Source organism: Pholcus phalangioides, unplaced genomic scaffold, assembly GCF_987345545.1.
Source record: "Pholcus phalangioides strain wild (caught in Gottingen) unplaced genomic scaffold, Ppha-v1.0 ptg000003l_1, whole genome shotgun sequence".
Classification (NCBI taxonomy): Eukaryota; Metazoa; Arthropoda; class Arachnida; order Araneae; family Pholcidae; genus Pholcus; species Pholcus phalangioides.
Window position 1 is genome coordinate 24,718,299 of NW_028301596.1, and position 24,990 is coordinate 24,743,288.

Below are 24,990 nucleotides of genomic sequence, written 5' to 3' on the forward strand. Positions count from 1 at the left end.
GAAAACATGAATTTTTTCCGCATATTGCCTGAGTCATTAAACAGCACCAAACTGATGAACAAATTGTCTCCAAATTTCAGCCCAAGTGAATATTTATAAAGGAATCCCCTATCTTTCATTATGGTAATAAACTGTGCTTTAGTGGAAATATCATTTAAAATATTATTTAACCATTGATTTATTTTGAATTTGGTACACATATTTTTGATTGTATATGGCAACCTTGCAGGACTGAATTAACCATTAAGCAAAATAAGCACATGCTTAGGGCATCAGAAAGAACTTGGCACCACAAAAAGTTATCAAAATGTTTTTTTTAAACAGATTTTTCTGGCAAAAAATTCTAGAATTTTCGATTGATTGTAAAGTCCTTCATCAAACGGATGCAAATGTAAAAAAACTAATATTACAAAATATAGATCACATTAATGCTGAGTTTTTGAATGATATTCCGTGCGATTTCCATAAAGTAAGCTTGGGCCTTCTCATAACAGCATCATAGGGACCTTATTGGGCAAACTGATTTTTCTGAGACCCTTCTTACTGTAGAGATCTGATTGTCATGAAATCTTCAGGTTGTTTCCGATAAGCCAAGTTCTACGGAATAAGGGCATGAAGTTAGAAATGCACAAATCTTCATTAGTTATTAACAGATCAACTGCGTGGTTTCAGGGAAAATGCAATGAATAGAGCACAAATGGGCGGTGATGAGTTCAGGAGCAGTATCTCATTGTTAATTATTATTAGCCGTGTGAGAGACAGTTTTGGCGCCCCTATGGCGTATAAACTGCACCAGTAAATAATCCCGAAAACTCACTGCTGTGTTCCTAGCCTGATGAAATACATCAAAAATCATGGTTTTCTCTGCGAATCATTCAGTCCTCCTTTCTTTCTTTCAAACCAAGCACTTCAGGTCTATCGCCATCTATGGGTGATTTACTACCTAGTGAGTTGTGCCGGAAGCGTAACTGTGTCTGTACCTAACAGTCTGAGTGCGCATGTAGTGTTGCGTTAGATTTTTCAGTGCTGACATCTATATTTCAGAAATGAAGTCAGCAATGTGTTATGATTGAATTACATTTGTACTGTTTGTAGGTTGGTTGCTATCTGTGCCGAGACTTTTTAAAGGGGAGATCAGCAATCATTCAGTCCAGTTCACTCATAGTTTCAAATTATGCATAACTTTTCCCCTCAATTTTTTTTATTTTTTATTTTTTATTTTTTTTTTTTTTTTGTTACCGTGTTTACAATTATTTTTCTCATTCTATTTTGATTATTTTGTATCAGCGTAGGTTGTACAACCTAGAGCCATCCTTTTGTGGTTTGATCTAGATCCCCTAGGCGGAGATAGATTTGAAAGTCTGGGGGGCACGATGATTGCTGGGGCGGAAGCAGAATGATGATGTCAGTTCATATATACACATATACGTTGGATCAGTCGTTTCCACCGTTGGCGCTGGGGGGGCTACTCCATGTCCCCCCCCCCCCCAATATCACCGCCCATGCCTAGATTCTAGGTGCTCAATAGCTGTAGTTCACCAAAAATAAGGTACCTGTGAGTACTATAATACTGGACATGTTAAGATTCTGTGGTTGCTTTTGAAGCCGGTTTATGAAATCCTAACAAACAGTCGATGGGAGAAAATATCTTTTAATGTTTTCAAAAGATTTTAAAAATAAAGTCTAAACATCTAAGGTCTATCATTTGAAGAATATGAAAGCAAAATTCCAAAAACTTCAAAGATTCGCCAAAAAAAAATCCAGGAAATATTATCAATGACTTTGCAAGAAACACAAAGAGGGCAAGGAAAGAATTTCAATGTCTGTGCTTTATATTATATTAAGTATTCACATCACAATTCTGCTCTAAATTAGTTATTATAGTTATTATTAGTTAATTTTATAGATTCAATATCGAGTAAAGTATACTTGTAGAGACTGGGGAGGGGATGGGGGCTAAAACCATTCAGGTGCTTCATTAGGGCTTTCAAACGCCTTAATCCAGCCCTGCAACCCTGCCAGTGCAAAATGTTACATATCTCTAACACTCAATTTCTTGCAAATTTTCGAAAAAATTCAATTTTTATCACCTTGCGCACATGGTAGCTTCGTATATATATATATATCTAATTCAATGTTCCAAAAATCGAGAATTCAATTCAATTTTTAAAATTATTGATGTGGCGGAAAACCCCACTAAATTTTAACATTTCTACAGTAAAATCAGAAATTTTAACACTGGTTTCTATGGGGATCATCTTTTGCCTGACCCACAAAGTGATGCTGATTATGATTCTGAAGTATATTCAAAAAGCTCTCATCACTGGGAGGATGAAAAAAGTCGCAAACCATTATAAAGGCGTAAACTATTATACATACACTGGCAGCGTTAAAGAAGTGACAAACCATTGTAAAGGCATATACATGTCTGAAATGCATTGCTAGGAAACCACTGTAATCTAAGTAAACATTATGAAAGTGATTGTTGAGGCCGAGAAACCGTTGTTGCCCGACAGTTTTTCTGCCCATTTCGAGCATTTGCTCTGGTCTGACGAACTTTTAATGTAGCCTATTGTTCAAGTCGGGTCCCATTTGGTGTATATGTAAAATTTGGTGACGATCGATCTAAAATGATAGATTTATATAGAGAACATACACACACGCACAAACAGAAAAATCAATTTTATATACACTGAAGAGCCACAAAAACCGGCCCAGGCGAGGCGTAAAGCTTTGTTTCGTGCAGTCATCAAGGGTACACGAGTGGGCCTTCTGCTCCGAAAGCCCATATCGATGATTTTTCGGTGAATGGTTCACACGCTGACACTTGTTGATGGCCCAGCATTGAAATCTGCAGCAATTTGCGGAAGGGTTGCACGTCTGTCACGTTTAATGATTCTCGTCAGTTGTCGTTGGTCCCGTTCTTGCATGATCTTTTTCCGGCCGCAGCGATGTCGTAGATTTAATTTTTTACCGGATTCCCGATATTCACGGTACACTCGTGAAATGGTCGTACGTGAAAATCCTAATTTCATCGCTACCTCGGAGATGCTATGCCCATCTCTCGTGCACAGACTATAACACCACGTTCAAACTCACTTAAATCTCGATAACCTGCCATTGTAGCAGCAGTAACCGATCTAACAACTATGCCAGATACTTGTGTTATAAAGGCTTTGCCGACTGCAGCGCGTACTCTGATTGGTTCCATATCTCTTTATTTGCATACGCATGCCTGAACCAGTTTTTTTGGCTCTTCAGTTTATATAATCTTCACCAAAGTGCTAACATATAAGCTTGAATCTACATTGGACGCAGCCTAACTGAAAAAACAAGCATGTTTTTGAAGTGGATTTAATACAATAGATCACATGCAAACAATCACAGAACTCTTAGCGAGGCACAAAGAATATAAATTACCATTGTAGCAGCAGTAACCGATCTAACAACTATGCCAGATACTTGTGTTATAAAGGCGTTGCCGACTGCAGCGCCGTACTCTGATTGGTTCCATATCTCTTTATTTGCATACGCATGCCTTCACCAGTTTTTTTAGCTCTTCAGTTTATATAGATGAAGATTAAGATAACATTAATTCAATCTTATTCAAAATTGAATTGTAAATTTTAAAATTAAAAAAAAATTATAACTCAAGTAAACGGATCAATATTTTATGAACTGAACAGTTTCCTTTATTTTGAATCAATTATATTGTTGTCACAAGGCTACAGCTGTAGAATAGCATATTGTTTGCTTGTCAGAACCTGGTTCTGTTTATACAGAACATGTGAGTCTGGATTCTGGGTCTATATTATATGAATAAATTTTTTACACAGAAAGAGATTGCACTTTTGAAACTAGTTGCTGTTGGGTGTGATGGGATGAATGTCAACATTGAGAGGAGAAATGGTGGAGTTAGACATGGTTGAAATCTTATATATTACATTGGCTTGTATGCTTATTACATAGCAATGAACTGCCAGAACTTTCCAGACATCTTTTCTGGAAGATTGATTGAAAGACATCTGGACCAAAACAGTTTTCCGGAACAATAGGAAAATCCCTGGATATGTATGAAACCTTTGCCATGCGGGAAAATCTTTCTCTGGCTTGAGTCCATTTATAAATAGTTAGATTACAATAATAATATAAAAAAATTCAATTTTATTTTCAATTCAATTAAGTCAATGAAATCTCAATTTTCTTCATCATTTTATAACACTTGACAGTTTTCTTTGTCTTCAATCAAGTTTTATTCAATTACATCGATGGCATGCTATTGCCTTGCACACATGCATATCACGTGTAGAAAGTTTTATAAATTTAATTATTTGAAAATTTGCAAAATATTGAGTGTTAGAGATATGTAAAATTTTGCACTGGTATAGGTTGCCATATACAATCGAAAAAATGTGCCCCAAAGCAGAATATGCAAAAATCTGTGACATGTGTCGCAGAACAATCTAAGTATTTTAAGAAAAAGTGCGAGAAAACACTATTGTGCGGATTTTTACCTTAGAACATTTCCAGTTAGCCGAGGGTTTGTTGCAGAACAATGCAAAACATGCTGCTTTGGAGAATATGTGTACCCAATTTAAAATAAATCAGTGGTTAAATAGCATATTTTTAATGATATTTCCACTAGCGCACAGTTTTTCACCATGTTAAAAGCTGGGTGACCACTTTATAAATATTAACTTGAGGTTTGGAACCTCAAGATAGAAATAGTTTGTTCTGAAATTTGGAGACAATTTGCTATAGCCGTTTGTTTAGCAATGTTTAACTTCTTGAACTGAAATGATAAATATAAATATAATGACTCAGGCAATATGAAAAAATAAATTTTAAAGTGGTTTTCATTTAACCCTACTACTCAGACCAGTAAAATAAAGAAAACATTCTCTAGTAAATTATGAGAGAGTGAGGCTTTCACTTGGTTGTAGCAAAATATTTTTTATCCTTTTACTCCCTAGCATACACATAAAAATGCGTGTAATTAATTATGAAATTAATGGATTGATACAGTAAAAATTATCAGTATGTTTAATTATAAATACAGTCGATGCTTATCTCCTGGGAAAGCTCTTCTTTCACTTCAGTGTTAGCATTGGCGATGTGGTTCTTTACTCCAGCAATGGCAATAGCGATGTCTCCTTCACAGAGGCGATATCTTCCCTAACTTCAGCGATGGATGTGCTATCATCCTGGATGGCAGCGATGGACGTGGTTATCTCATCCATCAAAATATTACCACTATGTGTAATTATAAATACAGTCGACGCTCATTAAAAAGACCCCCTTCCATCAAAAAGAGGTTGTATTGAAAGGAAAACACATATACTGGTGTAAGAAATTAAGAGAATTTGCAGACTTGGTCGATTATCTCTAGAACTACTGTACCGATTTTAATGAAATTTGATATGTACATACATTGATACAATACAAAACAAATAACCATTCAATAATTGTAATACACACACATGATCGTGCGTAACACTCGTTGGAGTCTGAAGGTATGGAACAGCGGTTGCAGAATAAACAAAAAAATGGGTTAATAGAAGGTATGGTCCCCTCTTACAGATATACAGGTCTCGCAGCGTGATTTCATACTTGAAATAAGGCAGTTTATCATTTCCTGTGGCAATTGGTCCCACTCGTTCAGCAACGCTGTTTTCATTCCCTGGATGGTTCCGGGAGGGGGGGGGTTGCGAGTTGCAATTGCCCTCCCCAGAGCATCCCAGACATGCTCTGTAGGGTTAAGGTCTGGAGATCTGGCTGGCCAATCCATCCGGCGAATATCCTCACTCTCTAGAAAATCGTCGAGCAGAGGAGCTCTACGTGGCCTCGCATTATCGTCCATTAAAATGAACTAGGGGCCAACTGCACCCCTGAAAAGGCGAGCATAGGGCTCCAAGACCTCATCCCTATACCTCACACCAGTCACAGTGCCTCTTTCAAAGACATGGAGAGGTGTGCGGCCATCCAACATGATGCCTGCCCAGACCATTAAACCTCCTCCGCCATAATGGTCGATTTCGCAGACATTGGAGGGTAGGTAGCGGGTCCCTGGTTCTCTCCATATGAACGTACAGTAAGAATTGGTGCTTAGGCTGAACCAGGACTCATCAGTGAAGAGAACGGTCGCCCACTGATTCATACTCCAATCTCTATGCTCTCTGCACCATGATAAACCGATTCTCCTGTCCGTAGAAGTGAGCAGGACACAAACAGCAGGTCTTCTTGCAAACAACCCTCTCTCATGAAGTCTTATCAGACGACCTTCTCTGGCCGTCGTGGCTCTTGGACGACCTTGCCCAGGCTTTCTCTCGATGGATCCGGTATCCTGGAACTGTTTCCATAAGTTACACACAACGCTGGGCGTTAAATTGAACTCTCTACAAATCTGGACTTGAGATTGGCCTGCTTCTAGCCTCCCCACAATTCGCCACCTCATTCCATCATCTAAACGTTGGTGGTTACTCATTTTTACTGTTACAATTTGAAATTAACCGATTGCTGCAAAATAACACCAAGAAATTTGCCGAGGTGTGCTAGCGAACGAAATAAGTCTTAACTTACGCGCGCTTATAAAGCCTGTTTCTCTACTGGCTCCGCCTACACACACGTGTACGCTTACGTATTTGACGTACAAGATTTGCATTTTTGTCTGGAAGCATTGGTTTTACATTCAGTTCAGTTCTTTTCATGAAATTCGATAAAATATGCAAATTCATTTCACCAGTGTAGGTAGGTTATATGAAAACATTTAGGACCTTGTAATGGAATGGAACATGAGGTCATTAAAATGATCATTGACTATATTTTTTACTAGACCAGTGAAGGGCAAACGTTTTTCAGGAACTGGCCAAAAATCAAAAGGAAAAAATTTTGACAGGGTAAACATATTCATAATTGAAATTTTTATGTTAAAAATAAAGGGCGGAATGTGTTGTATGCTTTGAAGACTGTCACAGTTTCATTGCAATTGAGGTTCAATGGTTTATCTTTTACAACTATGAATAAATAAGAACATTTTAATAACTATGCATATTTATGGTATCTGTGTTCTATTTTGTTGCATATGCAAAAGTTTACATCAATTTCTATTTAAATTCTCCCAACTATATTTTTTATACAACATACGTAAAAAAAGGAACAACCCCTTAAATTTTTAAAATTTCTACACACTGAAATCAAACATTTTTGGAACTTTATTTTGTAATTTGAGGTTGGCCAGATAGAATGTCTGAGCAGGCCATAATTTGCCCATCGCAGTTTTACTGCTAACTGTTATGCCGAACACATACTGGGGAGTCGAACAAAGAGAGCGATTTCAAAAGTGAAAATACATTGATGCTCATCTCAATGTCCCATCACATACTGACGATGCGGAGAGGAGCGAAAATGACAGCAGGCCTTCTGAAGGGTAAACAAGAAAAGCCTTTGAGTCTGAAAAGTGACATCTCGCCAACTAGTAACTTTACCAGCCTGTTCATGCCAAATCAATCAGTTTGGCAATATTGGAGGATTCCAATAAAGTAAACACGTTAATCCTCAAAACAGTAAAATTCCTGATATATGTTTTTAATGACTTCTTGTATGAAGCCGTTGTTTTCCATATTATTGCATAGTATGTGTAAAGATAGTATGTGTGCAAGATATGGACTCTGAATTAAAAATATATTCCTATAATTCACAGAAGCTAATTTCGATACTTTCAAAAAAAATATCACCGTTAATGAGATGAAGCGGGAAGTTATCCATACACCTCGATGACGCAACCATAATTTTTTTTGTGGGCACTGTACATTTTTTTTTTTCACGTGGTCATCGCCCTCCGTATGAGATTACTGCATAGCAGATATATTAACATTCATACTTTTTTACGGATATCCGGTTTCAGCCCCATCAATAGCTATTTTGCCTGTTGCTGCCTTTGAATATGTATCTGACATTGAGTATGTATGTATTTATAAATCTGTGAAATATGATGTTATTGCAAATTAATTTTTGGAACATTTATTTCCATTTCAAATTTTTGGAGGGAAAAAAAAACTCTATATAATACTCATCCAATGCACAGAATCCTAGGGCAGAGGCGTATGCAAGAGAAGGGCGTAGGGGGTTCATGCATTGCCCCCTAAGCTAACCAAGATTTAGGAACAATTTCAATATATCGGTGAAAGAAAATACCTTTTATATACTATTTGAATCTATTTCTGTTGATTTAAATGCTTTTTGAATGTTGATTACTCAAACTGCTCGGGAAGAAAATTTTGGCCTATTCCAAAGGTCAGTTATGCGGATGCCCCTGCCCTGGAATGGAGTGCTGCGGCATGGTTGGGAGTAGGATTTTTGCCCCCCCCCCCCCCCGACTTTAAAATTCAATAATTTTAGAAAGGTGTTCTTTGTTTTCAGATAAAACTCCCATCCCAAAATGTTACTGCCCGGGCAGTTGCATCTTCTCGCCCCCCCCCCCCTCTAGTTTCGGGCCCTTTGTTGCGGAGCCACCTTTTTTTCGTAATCATTTTTTAAATGAACATAACAAATTTTGATGAATTCACAATAAAAATTTCAAAATTAGACTTTGCTGAAAGTATGGTCAAACTTCTTGGTAAATTGGAATCTATTCCAAATTGTAAAATTATGGTTCCAAAGAGATGCTTCCATGGTTGGAAAAATTCCCATTAAAAAAAACTATGAACCTGCAATGTTTGTGCAGAAATGAAAACGAAACATGCCAGTAGAAGGCAGCTGGGAATTCTTTAAGCTTTGCTGTGAGTTCCTCAATCAGTTCTTTCAAAAAAAGTAAAGTGTCGGTAATATCAGTGTAAAAAACATGTTTATTGTTGCGCTGGAAAAACAAGAATCAAATCAAAAGTTTTCCTACAACAGTATATTCCTTCAGTTTTTTCCTCTAATAAACAATATAAGAACCTTTACTAGATTCCGATCATTTGACATTTGTAAGAGAAGACAATGAAATGCTCATTATTCTTAATACTCACTTGTATTTAATAATTTTAGTTCTTCACACACACAACACAAATGATACAAATACATATGCCACAACAGACAAATTGCCCAACAAGGTGAATGGCTGAAAACGATTATTAGTAGCCATAAATGTACACGTGATTGTTAATCACAAATTATCAGTGTGGATCCATTACACTGGTAAAAAAAATTTCACTTTTTGCATGTTCCTTTGATCGAATAGGGTCATTCTTATAGTATTTTCCCCACTGATTCCGAATCTGCTTTCAGAATTTGTGTGTCAGGCATAGTTTTTGAGTAACACTCATTTGAAATTTTGAGAAATATATATTTTTCGCATTTGCTTACAACTTAAGATAGCTTAAATTCTAATATTAATGGCAGTTCAAAAAGTATTTTTACATGATTTTCTTCTGTATTTTGCAGCAGGAATATTTCTTTTAAATGTCCAGCAGTTCAATCGGCCAGCATGTTTGGGCTCCACTTGCCTTGGTAATGCGATTACATGATGGATATGTTCTGGTGGAATCGCTCACCGTGCTCGTCGCTGACATCACCTAGGTTCTCTGGGAAAAAATCCAAATGTAAATGAAGAAAATGTATCTTCAGTGACATATTGCAACCAAGAGCTTTATAGTTCTGAAGTAATTCCTGTGGTAATTCCTCTGAAGTAATAGTTGTGGACTACTTTCTTGAATGACTCCCATGCTGGTGTTTCTTGGTCATTTAGGGTGGCATCAAACTCAGCATCGTTCATTAATTCTCGAATTTGAGGGCCAACGAATATGCCTTCCTTGATTTTAGCGTCACTGACCCGTGGAAATTTGTTTTGTAGAAAGTTAAAACCATCGCCATTTCAGTTCATTCCTTTAACAAAATTTTTCATCAATCCCAGTTTAAAGTGTAGAGGTGGCTGGTAGACTTTCTGAGGATCCACCAGGGCCTGACTGATGACATTTTTGGTTCCCGGAACGAGCTGTCTTCTTGATGGCCATTGTTTTTTTTTACATAATGGTTTTGTCTATCACTGCTGGCCCACAATCACAAGAAACAGCAAAATTTGGTATGTACTAGTTGAAGACTGAGTACAAGGGCAATGACTTTCAAATCTCAGCAAAAGTGCCGGACATGTCTTTCATACTGAACCATCTGTAATAATGTTTTCATATGTCTCCTTCATGTGGGCCCCGTAAGCAATGTGAATGGAGGGGTTTTCGTTGCCATTGTGCAAAAGTACTGCTTTCAAACTGGTTTTAGAGGAATCTATGAATAACTTCCACTCTAGGGGATTATACTGATGCCTCAATGCAACGTAAAGAGCATCGACATCATTGCAATAGACTAAGTCGTCTTCCTTCAAAAAAGGTGCTGAAATTGCTTTGTCGAGGAACAAAGCTTGGACAGTTTGGTCAGGAATTCCCTAGAAAGGGTAAAAGTGGCTCGTAATTCCCTTGTCCCCATGGCTAGCACATGATCAGAGGTATCTCAAAGGAATCTTGATGTACTATTCCATAATATTTAGTCAGATGAGGCAAGTTTTAATATTCATAATACCCATTATTAGGCTAAAAATGTTGATTTTCTAAGTATAGAGTATTAAGGCTGGTTAGGCTAACCCACAACAATGGAAAATGCAATTGCGGAAAACTGGTGCCTGATGGACGATTTCTGACTACGGATTCAGAATTAGCATCGAAAAATACGTACGAAACAGTACTCAGCGTCCAAGAAACAAAAACCTTGTTTACCAGTGTTATTTATTACTTAAGAGCATCATGGGTTCCAATGATTTTTCTGAAACCCTACCAGGCAAATTCTCAACCAAATCTCATTTTTGTGAGGCCCTTTTTTTTTGGGCCCCTGGGCCGTGCCTGAGTGGGCCCATGCCTTTAGATGGCGCTGCCTATATCCGCCGTGTTCTGTGCATAACAAATTTCAATCACGGATGATAAAATAAATTGGTTTCGATTTTGTAAGAAATATATATACAGAGATATATTGTGTGTGAGATGTTCATCATCATCATTTGGCGTCCCATAGGGGAAAAGCTTAGGCAAATTTTGCCCATTGCTCTAGCACCAAGTGGTTCAACATGAGTTGTGGGTCATGTAAGAATGAAGAAAGATATTATTCTGTGGAAATACCCAGAGTTTGGTGACTGCTCCGGGGACGAGAGTTATGGTGTCTATTACCACATTATATTGGGTCTCTGTATGGGACATTAAGGAGAACCGCAACCAGTAAAGCCATGTCAGAAAATTTGAGGCTGCTCCTGTCTGCGGTGCCCTTTTAGAAAAGGAGCAGAGAAGGTCTCAGGGATATGGCTGAGAACTCAACATGAGGTTATTAAATAGTAATGCATGAAAGTTCAAGTTAAAGCAGAATTGAAACTCACCATGAATTTAGGTGTTTAGTGTAATTTAGAAAATTTACCAAGTTGTAAATGCTGGGAGCATTCACAACTTCACTTAGAGTCACCTGATGATCACCGAAGTAGTTCCTTCTCGGGATAGAGAAGGCGGGACATCGTCCCACATAGTGGAGTGGAGTTTCGTCTTCTTCTCCACACGCAGGACAAATAGGTGAATCTGTATAACTACAGTTGTGTAGGTGTTTCGCTAGGTTAGCATGACCAGTGATGATCTGTATAACCTGTCGAATTTGTTTCCTGTTCAATGAGATAAGTTTTTTGGCAATATTCGGATGGGTTCCCAAGGCCAGCTTGGCCTGTCTGCAGTCCTGCCTTGAGTTCCATTGCCGCATGTGTTTGTCTTCTATCCATTGTTTGACATCTCCTTTGATGGTTGACATCGAAACAGGATAGAAAGGTTCAGGACCAGATAGCTTCATGTTCGCTGCCTCTTTGGCTATCTGGTCTGCGAGTTCATTTCCCTGGAAATTTACGTGACCAGGAACCCAGTAAAGGTTGATGTTGTTGCTCAATGCGGCCAAGTTATTCAGCATGTCAGTGCAGTATTTTACACACAGTTGAAACTTGAGGAAGTTGTCAAGAGCCAATAGTGCTGCTTGGCTGTCAGAGAAGATAACAATTTGTTTTCCATGATACCCTTTGGTAATCAGACTTTCAGCCAGTATGGCTATTGCTAATACTTCAGCTTGAAAGACCGTCGACGTTTTGCCTAGATACAAATCTATCTTATGGTAGTCGTGATCCACTCCAAAGATGCGGAAAATTGCTCCAGCCCCAGTATCAGTAATCCTAGAGCCATCGGTGTAACATTCAATAACTCCTGTTGAGATGCTATCAATTATGTGAGCAACTTCATTTCTCCTGAGTATGTGGATAGTGAAGCATTTAGTAAAATTTTTTGTTTTGGAACAGGAGTCTTTTGGCATTAGTAGAGAGGGTATCTCCGCTTTTCCCAGTAGACAGCTGTCAAGATGATTCTTGAAAGAAGGTTTGTATCCCATATATGGTCGATTGCACCATGTACCATTTCTTTCCATCCTATACATAGTTTTAAACGCTTCTCCTTGTAGGTACCATCTCAGAGGTGGTATCTTAAGAGTAGTTTCAAGGGCGATGGAGGGAGAGCTGGGTAAGGCTCCCGTGATAAGAATGCAAGCTAGTCTTTGCACTTTTTGCAAGACAGTTTCATAAGAGGTCTTTGATAACACCTGGTGCCATACCACACAACCATAGCTCAGCATTGGGCGTGCAATAGCAGTATAAATCCACTGAGTGGTTTTAGGGTTTAAACCCCAGGCTTTACCAATAATTCTTTTGCACAGCATAAGTATATTAGTGGCCCGTTTAGCTCGTTCATGAATATGGGATTTCCAGGAGAGCTTAGAATCCAAGTGACATCCAAGGTATTTCACTCTGTCACATATGGTTAATTCTTGTCCCTTGAGGGTTAAGTTTCCAATTTCCCATTTTCTGTTCCATGTGAAAATCACAATTCTGGTTTTTTCCGTGGAAAATGTTAGTTGGTGTTTGTCACCCCATCTGCTGACAGAGTTTAAAATTTGTTGAGCAAGAATCCTCATTGTGGATAAATCATGCCCTTGAATGAGCACGACTAAGTCGTCTGCATATGCCTGTGTATACCCTGGTCCTTTCATTAGATCAGAGATCAGGGAGCTGAAGACCATGTTCCATAGAAAGGGAGAAAGGATTCCTCCTTGCGGACATTCAGCTTGGGCATCAAGAACATGAGCAGTGATTGTTCGGTTCCTGAGCATATGATCAATCCATCTAGTTAACATAGGTGAAATGTTAAAATCTATTAGTGCCTTACATACAGAGTCAAAAGTAACGTTGTCAAAGGCTCCAACGATGTCCAGAAAAATACCAACAGCAAATTGTCCATTGATAATTGTGTTTTCAATTCTCCAAATCAGTTGATGAAGAGCAGAGTCAGTGGAAAACCCTGTATTAAAACCATGCTGGTTCACATTAATCTTACCCATTAAGAGAGGAATCTCTTGGAGATGCCAGAGTATCAGTTTTTCCAGTAACTTTAACTGGAAAGAAGAGGGTCAGATCAATAACTTCTTCCCGATTACATGTACGGAAAGTCGGTGTGTGCCCCTGGTTAGCCCAAACCAGATTGGTTTTCATGAGGAGCTCCAGTAATGTTTCTCCTCTTTGATTTATGTCTGAGCTGCCCCACGCTGTGTGGTGAGCATTGGCATCACATCCAAATATCATACTTATATTGTGATGTTCGCAGTATTCCACCAGTTCACAGAACATTTGCGGAATTTTGAGATCATAGGCCATATAGACTGAGCAGATCATAATAAGGCGATTCTTGTTTAGTCCCTTGCCCTTTATCAGAACTGCAACAACGTCTTCTGATGTGAATTGTGGCAGTGCCCAGGCATGGATACTTTTGGCAAGGTACACACATGCTCTTGGATGAAACCCCGTTCCTTTCTTAACGAAGAGTTGGGAGTTGGGTAGACGGCCCATAATCATCCCGTTTCTGACCCATGGTTCTTGAATCAGAGCTACAAAATGATTATGGTTGCGAAAGGAAGCTGCAAGGTTGTAGGATGCAGCCTTGCTATGTTGTAAATTTATCTGCCTAAATAACATTGGCAAGGTATGTTACAAAAATTACTTACCAGTGGGTAAAATAATACCACTCGGTGTATAGGTTTAACCAAGGAGGTTGCAGAGATGTCCTAGGATAGATCAGAGTCGGACCCGGTGTTATACTCCAGGTCCAACGCCACTTCCATCTCTGGGTCATTGTCCTTATTTGCATCTAAGGGTCTGGATGTAGACCCCGTTTCATCAGCGGGTGCTGACCGTTCTTCTGCCTGGGGAGGTGTTGGCTTCTCAGGCCGTTGAGTAGAAATTGTTGGCCTGTGCTGTCGAGATGGCTCCCTGAATGTGACAGCACTCAAGCCACAATGCACAGTGAAAGATCTAGTGGAAAACCACTCCACCATCGCTTGCTCCACCCTGATCACCAGGGTATTACCCCCATTTCCCGGGATGACAGCTCGCAGGTGAAGTTGGCCAGACACCAGATCTTCATTGCATTTACTAAGCAGTTTAAGGGATTTGTTAGGATCCCTATCTCCAGGAATCCAGACAAAGAATTTTTTCATTGGTGGTCTATCACCAGGTCCTAGGGCAAGGTACCCCGGTATGACCATCAACGTTTGGTGGAGGTGGTAAACCGTTGATTACTGTTTTCAACCACCCCAGGGTGGTCTGGTCTCTGCATATAATGCGAAGACCTTCCTCCCCAAAGATGGTTCGATCAACGTGAGGGTAAATACCCCCAGTGTCCTCCAGCATCTGGTCCTCCACCGAGTTGGTAATGTGAGACACATCAGCTGGAGTCAGTTTCCTTTCTGGATCCTTAGCCTGGACCCTGAGGGTGATGCCTTTCTTGGTAGCCTTGCTGTAGGAAGAGTCCTTGCAAGGCTTCTTGAAATTTGATTCTGGCATGTCGCCAGGGACTCTTCCACGCTTGCGAGGAATGGCCCCTTTTGTCTGTGAGGCCTCGGCAGTGCCCGATGCAATTCCTGAGGGTCCAGGCGTGATGGCCTTCTCATTCCTTGCATCATCCTCTGCCAAGGTCATATTTGCCAGAGCTTTCTCCAGGTTACGCCTTTCTCTTTGGCGTTTCTTTTTGGTTTTCTTCTTCTCGTTGGCCGAGAGAAGTTGATTTCCCTCTACAGCAGGGTTCCTGGCTTCCGCTTGTGCTTCCACGGGTGTTTCCACACGTGCTTCGGCTCTCGTTTTCACTCTCGCTTCCACCTCTCCTCCTGGTGCAGGGGTTAGATGCTTTGGGGATTGGCATCCAGCGTTTTTTCTCTTTTTTCCTTATTTTCCAAATTCATGGTCAGTTTGTAGAGAGATTGTGCGACCAGTATCCCTGGGTTTCCTCAGAGGGAGATTTCCTAGAGCTGACCCCAGATTCCTTCATGCAGTAGTGGCCTCGGGAGAGCCCCCCGCATCGTCGAGCATTACCCCACCCAGGTGCCACCTGGAAATACAGGACGAGCGGGATTATACACCAGTTGATAGGGCAGCCTCCCCGTTGGCTAGACAGGGTTCGGGCCCTTGTACTACCTGGCGGCCCAGGAAACGCTAAACCCAGTTTTTCACCTGTACCCTCTACTGCAGACATCCTTTGAGACCCCATTCCATCCCCCACAGAGTTCCTCCAGTTCTTCTGATCGCACAAGGGAGAAGCTACCACTTTCTTCGTTCGAGTCTTGTTGCTTTAGCATACAAGATCCCAGGGGGCCCCGACGTGGAGGTGAAGATAAGTGGCTTTGACTGAGCAGGGCCCACCGGACTTCGTCGAAATTACCCGCACCAATCGAGGACTGGATTTAGGGCCAATATCAACTCCATCAGGGTTTTTGACTCAACGTTGTCGAGAAATCCCTGCTAGCCTTCTGCCCCCCTGAGATGTTCATATGTAATCAGAAAAAAAAATCTTGTGTCTCTTTCATAACACAAACGGCATTCAAATTCACAGAAATAACAGATACTCAGAACAATAAAATAAAAGCAAAAAAAAAAACCAAAAAAAAACCATGTTTCAATAATGGTAGTAAGCGATGGGCAATCGTCATGGTGTTTATCAGTTTCCTTAAAACCCAGGGGGTTCTCAAACATTTTCCACTCGCGCCACCCCTTTCTCTTATGAAGAGCAGTTATAAGCAAAGCATTTCTTCGAAATACCTTTGTCAGGACCACTGCGCCGCTGCTCCCCTGACAAAGGTTGGCACGTACAGTTTGAGATCCCCTGCTAATCCATCAACGTCTTGACAAATCCCTACAAATCTGTTGAAATTCTAAGAACATGTTCAGTATTGGGTAAGAAATTAGTGTCGACCAGTAATTCTCAACCTTTTCTGACTCGCAGAGCCCTTTTCAATATGTAATTTCTACGACGAAGCCCCTGCTATTCATTTTTTTTTTCATTCAGTTATAAAATTTACTGATTCGCTTTACTTTAATCGAGTGGACGTGGAGCTCCTGGGAAGTGCACACGGAGCACTGGTTGAGAACCGCTGGTATAGACAGTACATAGATATATAAAGTTTTCTTTCTACAAGATTTCGATGTGTTTTTAGGGAGACATTATATTTCAGTCCCAAGAATGCATAATGATTTTATAGCGGTTTCTCAGTTTCCGCCAGAAAAAAAGTTGCCGCCCTGTGCATTTTGCAGCAAAGGCATGGGCATGAAAAAAACATTGAGAGGGCTGAAAGTTGCCAGTCGTCCCGCATTATTTATTCATTAATTGGGGAAGGGGGTTCTCAGCCCCTAACAAAATTTATTGGAGGGTCTGAAATAGTCCCCCCCCCCCCCCCCGGTTTTGGTGCCTATGTCCCATTGCAGTACGTTTCTTATTAGAAGCTATTGAGGGAAAATTGAAGGGATGAAATTTGTGTACCTTCTGATACTACTACCGGGAGTAGTATCAGAAGAAAAGTTTGCAAATTTTAGAATAGAAAATCAAGTGCTCAAGTTTTTGAAATTTATTAAGTTACACAATTTTTAACATAAGCCTCTATCATGAATATACTGAAACGAGCGTTTTGCTCAAAATGAAACAATTTTCTGCTTTTCAGCTGACTTTTTTTTATGGAGAGTTACAATATACACAATATCATTACCTTCTTTCTAGCTAAGATTAAATGCAAAATTTGATCGCAAAATATATTTTACACTAAATTATTTAAGAAGTGCTAATTAATAAGTGTTGCTTTGATGTCAGCACAAATAAATTTAATTGCCCGCTGTGAATGAAAACTTCGTATTTTGAAAGCTTCGTATCACACAAACTATGTGAAATTAGTCTATAAAATTGAATATTAAGACGTTTCGATTAATTTGCGATCAATTGCATTTTCTAATGAGGCAGAGGCGCCGAAATAAGAAAACATTGCAGGGCTGAAAGTTTCCATTTGTCTCGTATATACGGGCTCAAGCCCTTAGAGGAGAGGGAGTGGTGCGTTGCAATGTATATTCATTAATTATTGGGGGGCTCAGCCTCCTCTTGTAAAATTTATTGGGGCGCTCAAACAGCGCCCTGAGAACAGCCTCATTGTTCCATGCCTCATATACTCAGGTTCCGGTGACTATGCAATGAGAATGTTTACTGCAGTTGCTGATGAAACGCTTCGTTTATGTTTTGACTTCTTCACGTTATTAATATTGTACCAAAAAGGAAAAAAAATTTTACATCCGTCCGTCAGATAATGGATTCAATCCATTAAAATAATTTTAATTAAAATAGCTTAAATTAATTAATAGATTAATTAAAAGTCTTTTTGGTTCAATTAATTAATCGAATGTTAAGGGGTTTTAAATAATTAGCTCATAATTAAAAGGTAGTTGGTTGTTTTTCAATTATTTATCTTATCAACAAGTAAACTATTCCAGACCAGGCCGTAGACTCAGAAATTTGATTCACTGAGCCCCGGTTCCAAAAAGGTTGAGAACCACTGGGTTAGGTTAAGCACAATGGGTGAAAAGGAGAGCGCCAAAAGTGGAAAAAAAATCCAAAATGCTCCCTCCAAACCAAATGGGTGTGATAATGATGATTCTCCCCCCCCCCCAGAAGTTTTTTTTTTCCAAGAGAGAGGAGAAAAAAAGGGGAGAAAACTGACCAATCCCCAAATAGCGATTGATTTTACCTCGCGGTAAAACAAACCGGATTGAAAGAGTTGCGTACCTTGTGAAGTCACCTCTTTCTCCTTCTTGTCTTGCTGCTTGAGTATGTGAGGTGCAGAACAAAACAGTACATTTGTTTTTGACGCTCTCTCATACCTCTCCGCTCACATCCCCGGTATGTGTTCGGCCTTAAAGTACTGTTCTGGATAATGTCACAAGTCCTTGAAATGAGCAGAGGATAAAACAATTTGCAGGACGTTAGATTTATTCACACCGAACAATTATTTTACATGTATTTATAGACAGCGATTTCACGAATTACACTACAAATAGATTTCTGGTAATGAGCTCTTGACCACCTTCTCTATTCCTCGCATTATTTTTAAAGATACAGGAAATTTGCTGACAAAAGTCTACCATAGCTCACAACTAGCGGTGCTACTGTCTTGAGGTCATATGAGAGTGTCTAGATCAATGTAGAAGATTTGAGTATATCTTCACATTTTCGGTTTTGTATCTTTCCAAATTGACAGTGCAATTTGTTATAAACCCCCTCTAGATACTATCAATATTTACAGGTAGACAATGACATAATGATAAAACAATTTTCGTAATAGTACTTAGTTGAAAGTTAGCATTGTTGTAGTGATCTCTGTGCACTCCTACTTTAACCTTTGCCTTCTGTGAGTAATAACTAAGTGGAAAACTGACCAATCCCCAAATAGCGATTGATTTTACCTCCCGGTAAAAGTAGGTAGCTACCTCGCGGTTGAGAGTAGGCTTATAGATAATAAATATCTCTCAGCATCCATGCTATTCACAGGATTATGAAGGCTTTGAATACCTGCTTTTGCAAAGTTCAAATAGCAGCATTTTGTTCAAAATATGCATTACATTAATGTAGGTCTCTTGGTTCACCACTGAAAGTAGCTGTCTGTTGAAATTATTGTATTTATATATGAGCTCCTCCCATGCTGCGTCTTTACAAGAGATACTTTAGAGAAGCTTTCTAATAATGAATTTGGGTTCAAAGAAGATGTAGATCTTGCTTCGATTTCATATAGACAGAACGGTCTATCTATGTACTGGTACATTGTTGCATTGGCTGTCATGTGTAGAATCAATTTATTTAAACTCTTCTCTGTTGCTGTCTTTATCGTAATATGTATGCTCTTCATCAATTTCACCATTCTCATTTGTCAAATTTTTTCTGTGTATTTCGTAAAAATGTCCTTCACACTGGCAAGTGAGGATTTCAAGTATACTAATTTGCTCCACAATTCATGCATGAATGAATAGTTTTATCAAACATAAATATATACCAGGTCACTATATGCAAAATCCTCAACAAGGTGGCTGAAAATCATTTCAAATTGTCTATTATAGCGGTTTTCAACCTTTTTTGACTCACGGAGCCCTTTTTAGTAAAAAAATTCTATGGCAGAGCCCAGTAGGCTAATTTTTTAATTATTTATCAAAGTTACTGATTTATTTTCACTACTAAAAAATAGTTATAATTATTTTTTTTAAATTTTACTGGGCTTTTATTTTCCTCGAGCTCCACGGGGCACTGGTTCAGAACCGTTGGTCTATTAGATCCATGATTTTCATACAGAACTCAAACGATAGTCAGCTGAACTTGTATTTTACGAACTAGAATTTCATCACTAAAACTTTCAAGAAACTTATTCTTGAGTTGTGGTCTTCATATTCATTGAGGAAAAGCAGCAATGTGTTCCATATATTTGCTCAGATAAAATACCACGAATTCTACCTGATTATTAACAGCGATGGGATGAGTTTTGCTGACGGTTGTGATGCCTTTTCTTTTCAGCAGTTTAAATACACAATTTTAATTCTTTTTTCACTGCGAAAAAGTTGTTTTCGTCTTGGTCACAACAGAATTCAATTCCTCGAATTCAATATGTCACCACAGAATTTACTATACATGCCTAGCACTGGTAGTGCAAAATGATGTAGCCAAGATTTTCAATAGGTTGAAGCACTCTGTCATGTAATACGTTTTCATGCTAGGCCCTTCACTTGAGAGTAGGCTTATTTTTTTTTTCTAAACCTTACAATTCAAAGTCTTAATTAAGAGCTTGGGAAGCTATAATTAAGAGCTATAGCCCAGAAGAATTAGCTTCCAAAATTATACTCTTGCCAGGTAACGTAACTGTTCTGGTTCAGAAGTAATAGTTTTCAACAGGGAACAGAGTAAATCAACTTTGCCCAAGAATATTAAGAAGTTACTGTAGAGCCTCAATATATATTCTTATATGTATTATTATTATTACTTTACTTTGTACATTGGCTCTCTTTCTTAACAAGCACGCTCTGGTCACGTGAAAGAATCTCAGTACATTCTGTACTGAAACACGAGATGATCACGTGACCGGATGCCCCTTTGGAGGGTCCGAAGGGCCATGTGTGTGAGAACATCAGTTCAGCTCCAGCTCTCACACGAGATGCACCAACGTCGTCTTTATCTCTTTTAATATATGTACCATGTAAATAATATCTTCTATATAGCATCATAATTAAAGATAATGTATCTACAAGTACGTCGCATTCATACGGAGTCAGATGCAATTACGCTACTGTCACCACCTAGCATTTAGCATTTCAGCATTGGTGACCGCAGACATTTGAACGCAAATAATGATGCCTTCTGAATATTCTTCAAAAGACGCCATTACGGTAAGAGCAGCAGCAGAGGATTTTTCTCCCAGCAACAGTGGACAGTGGAGCATCCTCCCTCGTAAGGTCACTTCCGCTTGACCTCTTGGTTCTCTTCTCTTTCAAGCAATAGGATGATGGCAGCAGAAGGGGACAATACCATTCCCCAAGTTTCCAGTGTCGCTCTCCGCCTTCCCCCATTTTGGAAGACAAACGTTTCTCTCTGGGTGAAGCAATGCAAGCAAGCTTTCCTCCTCAGCCGCATTACAGGTGATGATACCAAATTCGCCGCTCTCGTCGCTAATATCGACTCAGAAACATTACATGCGGTTGCCGATATTGTCGTCAATCCTCCTGCGACCGGGAAATTCCAGGCTCTTTCGGACCGGCTGATACAGGAGTTTGCCGAAACTGAATCGGCCAAAATCAAGAAGTTGTTCACAGAAATTCAACTCGGAGATGATAAACCATCACAGCTGCTACAAAAAATGCGCCAACTCTCGGGATCTCGACTAACCGATGATTTCTTGAAGACATTGTGGCTGCAACGTCTTCCCACTCAAATCCAAACTGTCCTTTCAATATCGAGTGATGGACTGGATAAACTCGCGGAACTGGCTGACAAAATCGAGGAAATAAGCCAAAATACATCCGTTTGTGCTGTTTCTCCACCGCCGGATCAAGATGACTTGCGTGCACAAATCGCAATGCTCACCAAAAAACTGAATGAACTTTCCTCTCAACAACGTGGACGTTCACCACATCACGGGCGAAACAACTTCTTCAAGAGGCATTCGAGTTCCAGAAACAGGAAACATTCCTCCGGAATGTGCTACTACCATCATCGTTTCGGTAAAAATGCTCGGCGCTGCACTACACTACACCGTGCAACTTCAGCGCACCAAAAAACGAAGGAGCTCTGTCATAGCTGGCATGGCGAACATGAGCTCAGAGACCAGCAGGTTGTTCATCCATGATCGTAAAACAGGAATAAAATATCTCGTTGACACGGGCAGTGAAATTAGTGTCGTTCCGCCGTCAGCGATTGCTTCCACCACTCCCTGCTCTACATTTCGTTTCTACGCAGCAAACCAGACGTCAATACCGGCCTACGGTACCAAAAATATTGTTCTAGATCTGGGTTTGCGACAAAATTTTCCATGAACATTCGTCGTCACCAAGGTTTCGTGCCCTATCATCGGAGCAGATTTTCTGCGCAATTTCAATCTCATGGTAGATTTGAAAAAGCGTCGTCTCATTAGCTCTAGCACATCACTTCATTCCCTGGGATCAGTGCATCAAAAGTCTCATGTCTCAATTTCCACAGTGGGCCCATCTCAGTACGAGAAAATTCTTTCTGAATTCCCAGACATCACAAATCCGTGCTTAATAGGCGAACCTGCATCGCACGACACAGTTCACCACATAGTGACTAAAGGTCCTCCAATATGTTCTCGACCGAGACGGCTTCACCCTCAACACTTTGAGAAGGTGAAGACAGAATTCGACTTTTTGTTGCAACAAGGAATAGTTCGTCCTTCAAAAAGCTCATGGTCTTCTCCATTGCATATTGTTCCGAAGTCGGAAACATCTATACGACCAGTGGGAGATTATCGAAAATTAAATTCTGTCACAGAATTCGATTCCTATCCCATCCCATACCTAAGTGATTTCAGCAATGCACTTCATGGTAAGTCAATTTTTTCAAAATTAGATATTTTCAAAGCGTATCATCAGATCTCTATTTTTGAACCTGATATTCCTAAAACAGCGGTGACAACACCATGGGGTCTGTTCGAATACACAAGGCTTTGTTTTGGCTTAGTAAATGCGCCTCAAACATTTATGCATTTCATGCACGAGGTGTTAAGAGGTTTATCTTTCTGTTATGCATATTTAGATGATATCCTCGTATATTCATCATCTGTTGAAGAGCACGAAAATCACCTGAGGCAAATATTTGAGCGTTTACACAAGTATGGCTTGAAACTTAATATTTCTAAATGTGTATTAGGTGTAGATAATTTGGAATTTTTAGGTCATTTAATCACTCCTCTTGGCATTAAACCATTACCTAGCAAAGTGCAAGTAATATTAGATTTCAAGAGACCTGACACAATTTCTCAGTTGAGAAAATTTCTTGGTCTCATAAATTTTTATAGAAGGTTCATAAAACATGCTGCTGAGTCATTACTCATCATGCTATTACACGATTTTCTAAAAGGCTCCCACCGTAAAAAATATAATCGTAAAATTGAATGGACCGATTCTGCACTCGCAGCATTCAATCAATGCAAAGAGCAACTAGCTAATGTCACTCTATTAGCTCATCTTTCCACATCTGCAAAACTTGCACTTCACGTTGATGCATCTGATTTTTCAATTGGTGGTGCATTACACCAGGTAGTGGACAATTCTTTGCAACCGCTAGGATTTTTCTCTCGCAGACTCACTCCAGCGGAAACACGCTATAGCGCATATGACAGAGAACTATTGGCTGCATATTCTTCTATCAAATATTTTTGACACATGCTTGAAGCGTGTCAGTTCACTCTATTTACAGATCAAAAACCTTTGGTCTATGCTTTTTGGCAGAAGCATGACAAATACTCGCCTCGCCAAACCAGACATTTGGATTTCATTTCCCAATTCACGAGTGATATTTGTCATATTCCTGGCTCAGAAAACATAGCAGCCGATATAATGTCCCGCATATGTGCTATTTCAATGTCAAGCCCAATTAATTACAATGAAATTGCTGAAGCTCAAGCGACAGATGATGAATTATCAAAATTGATGGGTGATTCAAATTGTGGCTTACAATTGAAAAAAATTAAACTTCCCGAATCTGACACAGATTTATTTTGTGATATCTCCACTGGAAGTGCGCGTCCTTACATTCCTGTGCAGTATAGGAAAACGGTGTTTGATCACGTTCATAACTTAGCGCACCCAGGCATCAGAAGAACGATCCACCAAATCCGTTCTCGCTTTGTTTGGCCTGGTATCAATAAGGAAATAACAAAATGGGCAAAAACTTGCATGGCTTGTCAAAAAAGTAAAATTCACAGACATGTCAAATCTCCTTTGAAAGAATTTCCTATGCCATCTGCAAGATTTGACCACATTCATCTGGACAAAGTGGGTCCATTAACTCCATCAAATGGTTATTCTTACTGTTTGACCATGATCGATCGTTTTTCCCGCTGGCCAGAAGCACAACCGATAAAAGACATCACAGCTCCAACTGTAGCGGAAGCCTTTTATAACTGTTGGGTATCCCGTTATGGTGCTCCATCAGTTATAACAACTGATCAAGGTCGACAATTTGAGTCCCACCTTTTCCGCTCTCTCCTACAACTTCTAGGCACCGAACGAGCTAGAACTACCGCTTTCCATCCTCAAGTGAATGGTTTGATTGAGGAATTTCATCGACCACTAAAAACGGCCATTAAATGCCATAACAACAAACGTTGGACCGAAGTATTACCAACTATACTTCTGGGCTACCGAGCCGCTCTAAAAGCCGACCTGCAGTGTACGCCAGCCGAACTCGTGTTTGGTGCACCCTTGCGTCTTCCCAGCCAATTTTTCGACTCAACGAATGTCAACATTGACCCTTGTGACTACGTAAATAAGTTACGGGGCCACATGCAGCAGCTCCGTCCAACGCCAAGAAAACATCATGGAAAACGTGCTACAATTGTGTATCCAGAACTGATGAATGCTACTCGCGTATTACTACATCGTGATAGTGTCCGTCGACCCCTCCAGAGACCATATGATGGTCCCTTTCTTGTCATTAACAAAAATGAAAAAGTGTTCGAACTTGACATCAATGGCAAACCAGCATTCTCCCTCTCGGAAGATACAATGCCGCTGGTGGCGAAAACGCAAACTAACAACTCTACGTCAGAGAACTCGACCACGAAATCGAAACCACCAGTGACCACACGATCTGGACGTCGAGTCCGGTTCACAGATTTTTATCGTGTCCAACATTGACCCTGGGGAGGGGGTACTGTAGAGCCTCAATATATATTCTTATATGTATTATTATTATTTTACTTTGTACATTGGCTCTCTTTCTTAACAAGCACGCTCTAGTCACGTGAAAGAATCTCAGTACATTCTGTACTGAAACACGAGATGATCACGTGACCGGATGCCCCTTCGGAGGGTCCGAAGGGCCA

General features: G+C 39.8%; 1 protein-coding gene across 2 annotated transcripts in view; it reads left to right on the plus strand.

The window, feature by feature from the left end:
• Positions 1-24,990, plus strand: part of Ptpmeg (protein tyrosine phosphatase Meg) — a 595,691-nt gene that overhangs the window by 209,047 nt on the left and 361,654 nt on the right. The window lies entirely within an intron of this gene.